We start from the raw sequence: 9723 nt of genomic DNA, 5'->3' as shown, positions 1-9723 counted from the left end.
GTTCCGTGTCGCGGGAGGGGGTCGTGTGCAGTGGGGTGTGTGTGCCGTGTCATAGCGGAGCGGGATTTCTTAGGAGGGAGGGTGTGCCATGTCGTGGGGGGGTGAGGTGACGTGCCGTGGGTCGAGCGGGGTTTTTGGAGGTGGGGTGCGCGGGGGATACGCCGCGTCGTCGGGGGGTGCGGTGGGGTGGAGGGTGCGCCGTGTCGTGGGGGGGTGACGCGGGGTGGGCTGGGTCGAGCGGGGTTTTTGGAGGCGTGGCGGGGTCGTGTGGATGGAGCGGGGTTTTTCGAGGTGGGGTGCGGGGGGGATGCGCCGCGTCGAGGGGGGGTGCGGTGGGGTGTGCCGTGACGCGGGGTGGGGTGGTGTGGATGCAGCGGGTTTTTCGAGGTGGGGTGGGGTGGTGTGGATGCAGCGGGTTTTCCGAGGCGGGGTGCGCGGGGGCGTCGTGGGGGGGTGACGCGGGGTGGGGTGGGTCGAGCGGGGTTTTCGGAGGCCTGGAGGGAGCGGGGTTTTTCGAGGTGGGGTGCGGGGGGGGCGTCGTGGGGGGTGCGGTGGGGTGGGGGGGTGCGCCGTGTCGTGGGGGGTGACGCGGGGTGGGGTGGGTCGAGCGGGGTTTTCGGAGGCGTGGCGGGGTGCTGTGGAGGGAGCGGGGTTTTTCGAGGTGGGGTGCGGGGGTGCGCCGTGTCGTGGGGGGGGTGACGCGGGGTGGGGTGGGTCGAGCGGGGTTTTCGGAGGCGTGGAGGGAGCGGGGTTTTTCGAGGTGGGTGCGGGGGGGGGGGGGGGGGGGGGCGTTGTGGGGGGGTGCGCCGTGTCGTGGCGGGTGACGCGGGGTGGGGTGGGTCGAGCGGGGTTTTCGGAGGCGTGGCGGGGTGCTGTGGAGGGAGCGGGGTTTTTCGAGGTGGGGTGCGGGGGGGCGTCGTGGGGGGGTGCGCCGTGTCGTGGGGGGGTGACGCGGGTCGAGCGGGGTTTCGGAGGCGTGGTGGTGTGGCGTGGAGGCAGCGGGGTTTTTCGAGGTGGGGTGCGGGGGGGCGTCGTGGGGGGGTGCGGTGGGGTGGGGGGGTGCGCCGTGTCGTGGGGGGGTGACGCGGGGTGGGGTGGGTCGAGCGGGGTTTTTGGAGGAGAGGTGGGGTGCTGTGGATGGAGCGCGGTTTTTCGAGGTGGGGTGGGGGGGGGCGTCGTGGGGGGGTGCGGTGGGGTGGGGGGTGCGCCGTGACGCGGGGTGGGGTGGGTCGAGCGCGGTTTTTTGGAGGCGTGGCGGGGTGGTGTGGAGGGAGCGGGGTTTTTCGAGGTGGGGTGCGGGGGGGGGCGTCGTGGGGGGGTGCGCCGTGTCATGGGGGAGTGACGCGGGGTTGGGGTGGTCAAGCGGGGTTTTTGGAGGAGAGGTGGGGTGCTGTGGAGGGAGCGGGGTTTTTCGAGGTGGGGTGCGGGGGGGCGTCGTGGGGGGTGACGCGGGGTGGGGGTGGTCGAGCGGGGTTTTGGGAGGAGAGGTGGGGTGCTGTGGAGGGAGCGCGGTTTTTCGAGGTGGGGTGCGGGGGGGCGTCGTGGGGGGGTGCGGTGGGGTGGGGGGGTGCGCCGTGTCATGGGGGAGTGACGCGGGGTTGGGGTGGTCAAGCGGGGTTTTTGGAGGAGAGGTGGGGTGCTGTGGAGGGAGCGGGGTTTTTCGAGGTGGGGTGCGGGGGGGCGTCGTGGGGGGTGACGCGGGGTGGGGGTGGTCGAGCGGGGTTTTGGGAGGAGAGGTGGGGTGCTGTGGAGGGAGCGCGGTTTTTCGAGGTGGGGTGCGGGGGGGCGTCGTGGGGGGGTGCGGTGGGGTGGGGGGGTGCGCCGTGTCATGGGGGAGTGACGCGGGGTGGGGTGGGTCGAGCGGGGTTTTCGGAGGCGTGGTGGGGTGCTGTGGAGGGAGCGGGGTTTTTCGAGGGGGGGTGCGGGGGGGCGTCGTGGGGGGTGACGCGGGGTGGGGGTGGTCGAGCGGGGTTTTTGGAGGAGAGGTGGGGTGCTGTGGAGGGAGCGCGGTTTTTCGAGGTGGGGTGCGGGGGGGCGTCGTGGGGGGGTGCGGTGGGGTGGGGGGGTGCGCCGTGTCGTGGGGGGGAGACGCGGGGTGGGGTGGGTCGAGCGGGGTTTTCGGAGGCGTGGTGGTGTGGCGTGGAGGGAGCGGGGTTTTTCGAGGTGGGGTGCGGGGGGGGCGTCGTGGGGGGGTGCGGTGGGGTGGGGGGGTGCGCCGTGTCGTGGGGGGGTGACGCGGGGTGGGGTGGGTCGAGCGGGGTTTTTCGAGGTGGGGTGCGGGGGGGGGGGGGGGGGGGGGATATGCGCCGCGTCGTGGGGGGGTGCGCCGTGTCCTGGGGGAGTGACGCGGGGTTGGGTGGGTCGAGTGGGGTTTTTCGAGGTGGGGTGCGGGGGGGGGGGGGATATGCGCCGCGTCGTGGGGGGGTGCGGTGGGGTGTGGGGGGTGTGCCGTGTCGTGGGGGGCTGACGCGAGGTGGGGTGGGTGGAGCGGGGTTTTCGGAGGTGGGGTGTGGGGGGTGTGCCGTGTCGTGGGGGACTGACGCGAGGTGGGGTGGGTCGAGCGGGGTTTTCGGAGGCGTGGTGGGGTGGTATGGAGGGAGCGGGGTTTTTCGAGGTGGGGTGCGGGGCGGCGTCGATGGGGGGTGCGGTGGGGTGGGGGGTGCGCCATGTCGTGGGGGGGTGACGCGGGGTGGGGTGGGTCGAGCGGGGTTTTCGGAGGCATTTGTGGTGTGGCGTGGAGGGAGCGGGGTTTTTCGAGGTGGGGTGCGGGGGGGGGGGGGGCGTCGTGGGGGGTGCGGTGGGGTGGGGGGGTGTGCCGTGTCATGGGGGAGTGACGCGGGGTTGGGTGGGTCGAGCGGGGTTTTTCGACGTGGGGTGAGGGGGGGTGGGGGGGTGCGCCGTGTCGTGGGGGGGTGCGGTGGGGTGTGGGGGGTGTGCCGTGTCGTGGGGGGGCTCACGCGAGGTGGGGTGGGTCGAGCGTGGTTTTCGGAGGCGTGGTGGGGTGGTGTGGAGGGAGCGGGGTTTCTGGAGGTGGGGTGCGGGGGGCATCGTGGGGGGGTGCGGTGGGGTGGAGGGTGCGCCGTGTCGTGGGGGAGTGAGGCGGGGCACGGTGGGTCGAGCCTGGTTTTTGGAGGAGTGGTGGGGTGCTGTGGATGGAGCGGGGTTTTTCGAGGTGGGGTGGGGGGAAGGCGCCGCGTCGTAGGGGGGTGCGGTGGGGTGGGGTGGGGGGGTGTGCCGTGTCGTGGGGGGTGACGCGGGGTGTCGCGATGCCCCCTCCCCCCCACCATGCCCCGACATGACGCGACGCGCCCCCTCCCCAACATAACATGACAACCCCCCTCCCCCCCCCATGACATCCCCCCATCCCCCATGACACGACACGACGCGATGCGCCCCCCCCATGACGTCCCCCCCTCAAAAATTCGCCTCCCCCCTCAACACACACCACCCCCCCCCCTCCCCCCCCTCAAAAATTCGGCCCCCCCATGACATCCCCCCCAGCCCCCATGACACGATGCGACGCGACGCGCCCCGCCATGACACGACACGACACGACGCGCCCCCCCCTTCCCCCCTCAACACACACCACACCATGTCGCGACGTGCCGCGCCCCCCCCCCCCCATGACATCCCCACCCCAGCCCCCCCACCCACGACACGACATGATGCGACGCACCCCCCCCCCCCCCCCCCCCGATGACATGACACGATGCGACGCGCATCCCCCCCCTCCCCGCCCCCCCATGACACGACACGATGCGATGTGCCACCCTCCCCTTAACACACACACCCACCCAACGCAATGCCCCCCCCCCCCCCCCCCCCCCGCGCCCCATGGCCTGACACGACGCGACGTGCTCCCCTCCCCTTAACACACCCACCCACCCTCCATGACGCCCTCCATGACGCCACGTGGAGGGGGGGGGGGGAGGGGTGGTGTTTTGTGTGTTGAGGGGGGGTGGGGTGGTGTGTGTTGGGGGGGGGGGGGCGAATTTTTTGGGGGCAGGGGCGGGGGAGGGGTGGGGTGGTGTGTGTTGAGGGGGGGAGCGAAATTTGAAGGGGGGGAAGGGGAGGGGTGGAGTGGTGTGTGTTGAGGGGGGGGGGGGGGGATTCTTGAGGGGCGGAGAGGGGTGGTGTGGTGTGTGTTGAGGGGGGGGGGGGGAGGGGTGGTGTGGGGTGGTGTGTGTTGAGGGGGGGGCGGGGGTGGGGAGGGGTGGTATGGCGTGGTGTGTGTTGAAGGGGGGGGGCGAATTTTTGGGGGGGGGAAGGGGCGAAATTTGGACGGGGGGGCGAATTTTTTGGGGGGGGGGAGGGGTGGGGTGGTGTGTGTTGAGGGGAAGGCGAAATTTGGAGGGGGGGAAGGGGAGGGGTGGTGTGGTGTGGTGTGGTGTGTGTTGAGGGGGGTGGCCGAATTTTTTTGGGGGGGGGGGGGGGTGGGGTGGTGTGTGTTGGGGGGGGGGGGCGATTTTTTTGGGGGCGGGGGGGGGGGGGGGGGGGGGGGGGGAGGGGTGGGGTGGTGTGTGTTGAGGGGGGGGCGGAATTTGGTGGGGGGGAAGGGGAGGGGTGGTGTGGTGTGTGTTGAGGGGGGGGGAGGGGTGGTGTGGTGTGTGTTGGGGGGGGGGGGGGGGTGGGGTGGTGTGTGTTGAGGGGGAAGGGGTGGGAAATTTTGGGGGGGGGGGGCGAATTTTGGAGGGGGGGGGGGAGCGGTGGTGTGGTGTGGTGTGTGTTGAGGGGGGGGGCGAATTTTTGGGGGGGGGAAGGGGCAAAATTTGGAGGGGGGGTGAATTTTTGGGGCGGGGGGGGAGGGGTGGGGTGGTGTGTGTTGAGGGGGGGGCGAAATTTCGAGGGGGGGAAGGGGAGGGGTGGTGTGGTGTGTGTTGGGGGGGGGGGGATTTTTGAGGGGGGGGGGGGAGGGGTGGTGTGGTGTGTGTTGAGGGGGGGGGGGGGGGGGCAAAATTTGGAGGGCGGGGGGGGAGGGGTGGTGTGGTGTGGTGTGTGTTGAGGGGGGAGGGGGGGGAGGGGTGGTGTGGTGTGGTGTGTGTTGAGGGGGGAGGGGATTTTTTAGGGGGGGGGGGGGGTGGGGTGGTGTGTGTTGAGGGGGGGGGGGGGGGAATTTTTGGGGGGGGGGGGGGAGGGGTGGTGTGGTGTGGTGTGTATTGAGGGGGGGGGGGATTTTTGAGGGGGGGGGAGGGGTGGTGTGGTGTTTGTTGAGGGGGGGGTGGGGAGGTGTGTATTGAGGGGGAGGGGTGCGAATTTTTGGGGGGGGGGGGGGGGGGGGGCAAAATTTGGAGGGGGGGGGGGAGGGGAGGGGGGGGGCAAAATTTGGAGGGGGGGGGGGGAGGGGTGGTGTGTGTTGGGGGGGGGGGATTTTTGAGGGGGGGGGGGGAGGGGTGGTGTTTTGTGTGTTGAGGGGGGGGGGGGGGGGGATTTTTGAGGGGGGGGGAGGGGTGGTGTGGTGTGTGTTGAGGGGGGGGGGATGTGGTGGTGTGTGTTGGGGGGGGGGGGGGGGAAATTTTGGGGGGGGGGGGGGGGGAATTTTTGGGGGGGGGGAGGGGAGGTGTGGGGTGGTGTGTGTTGAGGGGGGTGAGGGGCGAATTTTGGAGGGGGGGGAGGGGTGGTGTGGTGTGGTGTGTGTTGAGGGGGGGGCCAATTTTTTGGGGGGGGGGGCAAAATTTGGAGGGGGGGGGGAGGGGTGGTGTTTTGTGTGTTGAGGGGGGGGGGGGGGGGGAATTTTTGAGGGGGGGGGAGGGGTGGTGTGGTGTGTGTTGGGGGGGGGGGTGGGGTGGTGTGTGTTGAGGGGGGTGGGGGGGGGGGATGGGTGGTGTGGTGTGGTGTGTGTTGAGGGGGGGGTCGAATTTTTGGGGGGGAGAAGGGGCGAAATTTGGAGGGGGGGGGGGAGGGGTGGGGTGGTGTGTGTTGAGGGGGGGGCGAAATTTGGAGGGGGGGAAGGGGAGGGGTGGTGTGGTGTGGTGTGGTGTGTGTTGAGGGGGGGGGGGGAAGGGTGGGGAGGTGTGTATTGAGGGGGGGGGGGCGAATTTTTGGGGGGGGGGAGGGGTGGTGTGGTGTGGTGTGGTGTGTGTTGAGGGGGGTGGCCGAATTTTTTTGGGGGGGGGGGGGGGTGGAGTGGTGTGTGTTGGGGGGGGGGGGGGCGAATTTTTTGGGGGCGGGGGGGGGGGGGGAGGGGTGGGGTGGTGTGTGTTGAGGGGGGGGGAGGGGTGGTGTGGTGTGTGTTGGGGGGGGGGGGTGGGGTGGTGTGTGTTGAGGGGGGAGGGGTGGGAAATTTTTGGGGGGGGGGGGGGGCGAATTTTGGAGGGGGGGGGAGCGGTGGTGTGGTGTGGTGTGTGTTGAGGGGGGAGGCGAATTTTTGGGGGGGGGAAGGGGCAAAATTTGGAGGGGGGGCGAATTTTTGGGGCGGGGGGGCGAGGGGTGGGGTGGTGTGTGTTGAGGGGGGGGCGAAATTTCGAGGGGGGGAAGGGGAGGGGTGGTGTGGTGTGTGTTGAGGGGGGGGGGGAGGGGTGGTGTGGTGTGTGTTGAGGGGGGGGGTGGGGTGGTGTGTGTTGAAGGGGGGGGGGGGGGGGGCGAATTTTGGAGGGGGGGGGAGGGGTGGTGTGGTGTGGTGTGTGTTGAGAGGGGGGCCCAATTTTTTTTTGGGGGGGGGGGGGGGGGGCAAAATTTGGAGGGGGGGGGGGAGGGGTGGTGTGGTGTGGTGTGTGTTGAGGGGGGGGGGGGATTTTTGAGGGGGGGGGGGGAGGGGTGGTGTGGTGTGTGTTGAGGGGGGGGCGGGGAATTTTTGAGGGGGGGGGGAAGGGTTGTGTGGTGTGTGTTGGGGGGGGGGGGGTGGGGTGGTGTGTGTTGGGGGGGGGGCGAATTTTTTGGGGGCGGGGGGGGAGGGGTGGGGTGGTGTGTGTTGAGTGGGGGGCGAAATTTCGAGGGGGGGAAGGGGAGGGGTGGTGTGGTGTGTGTTGGGGGGGGGGGGATTTTTGAGGGGGGGGGGGGAGGGGTGGTGTGGTGTGGTGTGTGTTGAGGGGGGGGGGGGGGGGCAAAATTTGGAGGGGGGGGGGGAGGGGTGGTGTGGTGTGGTGTGTGTTGAGGGGGGGGGGGGGAGGGGTGGTGTGGTGTGGTGTGTGTTGAGGGGGGAGGGGATTTTTGAGGGGGGGGGTGGGGTGGTGTGGTGTGTGTTGAGGGGGGGGCGGGGAATTTTTGAGGGGGGGGGTGGGGTGGTGTGTGTTGAGGGGGGGGGGGGAATTTTTGGGGGGGGGGGGGAGGGGTGGTGTGGTGTGGTGTGTGTTGAGGGGGGGGGGGATTTTTGAGGGGGGGGGAGGGGTGGTGTGGTGTTTGTTGAGGGGGGGGGTGGGGAGGTGTGTATTGAGGGGGGGGGTGGGGAGGTGTGTATTGAGGGGGGGGGTGCGAATTTTTGGGGGGGGGGGGGGGGCAAAATTTGGAGGGGGGGGGGGGGAGGGGAGGGGGGGGGGCAAAATTTGGAGGGGGGGGGGGAGGGGAGGGGGGGGGGCAAAATTTGGAGGGGGGGGGGGGAGGGGTGGTGTCGTGTGGTGTGTGTTGGGGGGGGGGGATTTTTGAGGGGGGGGGGGGATTTTTGAGGGGGGGGGGGGAGGGGTGGTGTTTTGTGTGTTGAGGGGGGGGGGGGGGATTTTTGAGGGGGGGGGAGGGGTGGTGTGGTGTGTGTTGAGGGGGGGGGGATGTGGTGGTGTGTGTTGGGGGGGGGGGGGGGGGGGAATTTTTGGGGGGGGGGGGGGGGGGGGAATTTTTGGGGGGGGGAGGGGAGGTGTGGGGTGGTGTGTGTTGAGGGGGGTGAGGGGCGAATTTTGGAGGGGGGGGAGGGGTGGTGTGGTGTGGTGTGTGTTGAGGGGGGGGCCAATTTTTTGGGGGGGGGGCAAAATTTGGAGGGGGGGGGGAGGGGTGGTGTTTTGTGTGTTGAGGGGGGGGGGAATTTTTGAGGGGGGGGGAGGGGTGGTGTGGTGTGGTGTGTGTTGAGGGGGGGGGCGAATTTTTGGGGGGGAGAAGGGGCGAAATTTGGAGGGGGGGGGAGGGGTGGGGTGGGGTGTGTTGAGGGGGGGGCGAAATTTGGAGGGGGGGAAGGGGAGGGGTGGTGTGGTGTGGTGTGGTGTGGTGTGTGTTGAGGGGGGGGGGGGAAGGGTGGGGAGGTGTGTATTGAGGGGGGGGGGGGCGAATTTTTGGGGGGGGGGAGGGGTGGTGTGGTGTGGTGTGGTGTGTGTTGAGGGGGGTGGCCGAATTTTTTTGGGGGGGGGGGTGGAGTGGTGTGTGTTGGGGGGGGGGGGGGGGGCGAATTTTTTGGGGGCGGGGGGGGGGGGGGGGGGGGAGGGGTGGGGTGGTGTGTGTTGAGGGGGGGGGGAGGGGTGGTGTGGTGTGTGTTGGGGGGGGGGGGGGTGGGGTGGTGTGTGTTGAGGGGGGAGGGGTGGGAAATTTTTTGGGGGGGGGGGGCGAATTTTGGAGGGGGGGGAGCGGTGGTGTGGTGTGGTGTGTGTTGAGGGGGGAGGCGAATTTTTGGGGGGGGGAAGGGGCAAAATTTGGAGGGGGGGCGAATTTTTGGGGCGGGGGGGGGAGGGGTGGGGTGGTGTGTGTTGAGGGGGGGGCGAAATTTCGAGGGGGGGAAGGGGAGGGGTGGTGTGGTGTGTGTTGAGGGGGGGGGGGAGGGGTGGTGTGGTGTGTGTTGAGGGGGGGGGTGGGGTGGTGTGTGTTGAAGGGGGGGGGGGGCGAATTTTGGAGGGGGGGGGAGGGGTGGTGTGGTGTGGTGTGTGTTGAGAGGGGGGCCCAATTTTTTTTTGGGGGGGGGGGGGGGCAAAATTTGGAGGGGGGGGGGAGGGGTGGTGTGGTGTGGTGTGTGTTGAGGGGGGGGGGGGATTTTTGAGGGGGGGGGGGAGGGGTGGTGTGGTGTGTGTTGAGGGGGGGGCGGGGAATTTTTGAGGGGGGGGGGAGGGGTTGTGTGGTGTGTGTTGGGGGGGGGGGTGGGGTGGTGTGTGTTGGGGGGGGGGCGAATTTTTTGGGGGCGGGGGGGGGAGGGGTGGGGTGGTGTGTGTTGAGGGGGGGGCGAAATTTGGAGGGGGGGAAGGGGAGGGGTGGTGTGGTGTGTGTTGAGGGGGGGGGGGGATTTTTGAGGGGGGGGGAGAGGTGGTGTGGTGTGGTGTGTGTTGAGGGGGGGGGCGAATTTTTGGGGGGGGAAGGGGCGAAATTTGGACGGGGGGGGCGAATTTTTGGGGGGGGGGGGGAGGGGTGGGGTGGTGTGTGTTGAGGGGAAGGCGAAATTTGGAGGGGGGAAGGGGAGGGTTGGTGTGGTGTGGTGTGGTGTGTGTTGAGGGGGGGGGATTTTTGAGGGGGGGGGGGGGGGCGAATTTTGGAGGGGGGGGGAGGGGTGGTGTGGTGTGGTGTGTGTTGAGGGGGGGGGGCAATTTTTTGGGGGGGGGGGGCAAAATTTGGAGGGGGGGGGGAGGGTTGGTGTGGTGTGGTGTGTGTTGGGGGGGGGGGATTTTTGAGGGGGGGGGGGTGCTCCCCTCCCCTTAACACACCCACCCACCCACCATGACGCCCCCTCAAAAATTCTGCCCCCCTCCCCCCCCCCCCCAACACACACCACACCACACCACCCCTACCCCCCCTCCAAAATTCGCCCCCCCCCCCTCTCCCCCCTCTCAACACACACCACACCACACCACCCCTTCCCCCCCCCCCACCCCCCCTCAAAAATTC

The sequence above is a fragment of the Lygodium microphyllum genome, chromosome 16 (assembly GCF_053477565.2).
Source record: "Lygodium microphyllum isolate KBCC chromosome 16, Lygodium_microphyllum_v1.1.10, whole genome shotgun sequence".
Taxonomy (NCBI): Eukaryota; Viridiplantae; Streptophyta; class Polypodiopsida; order Schizaeales; family Lygodiaceae; genus Lygodium; species Lygodium microphyllum.
Note: the sequence above shows the minus strand (reverse complement) of the source record.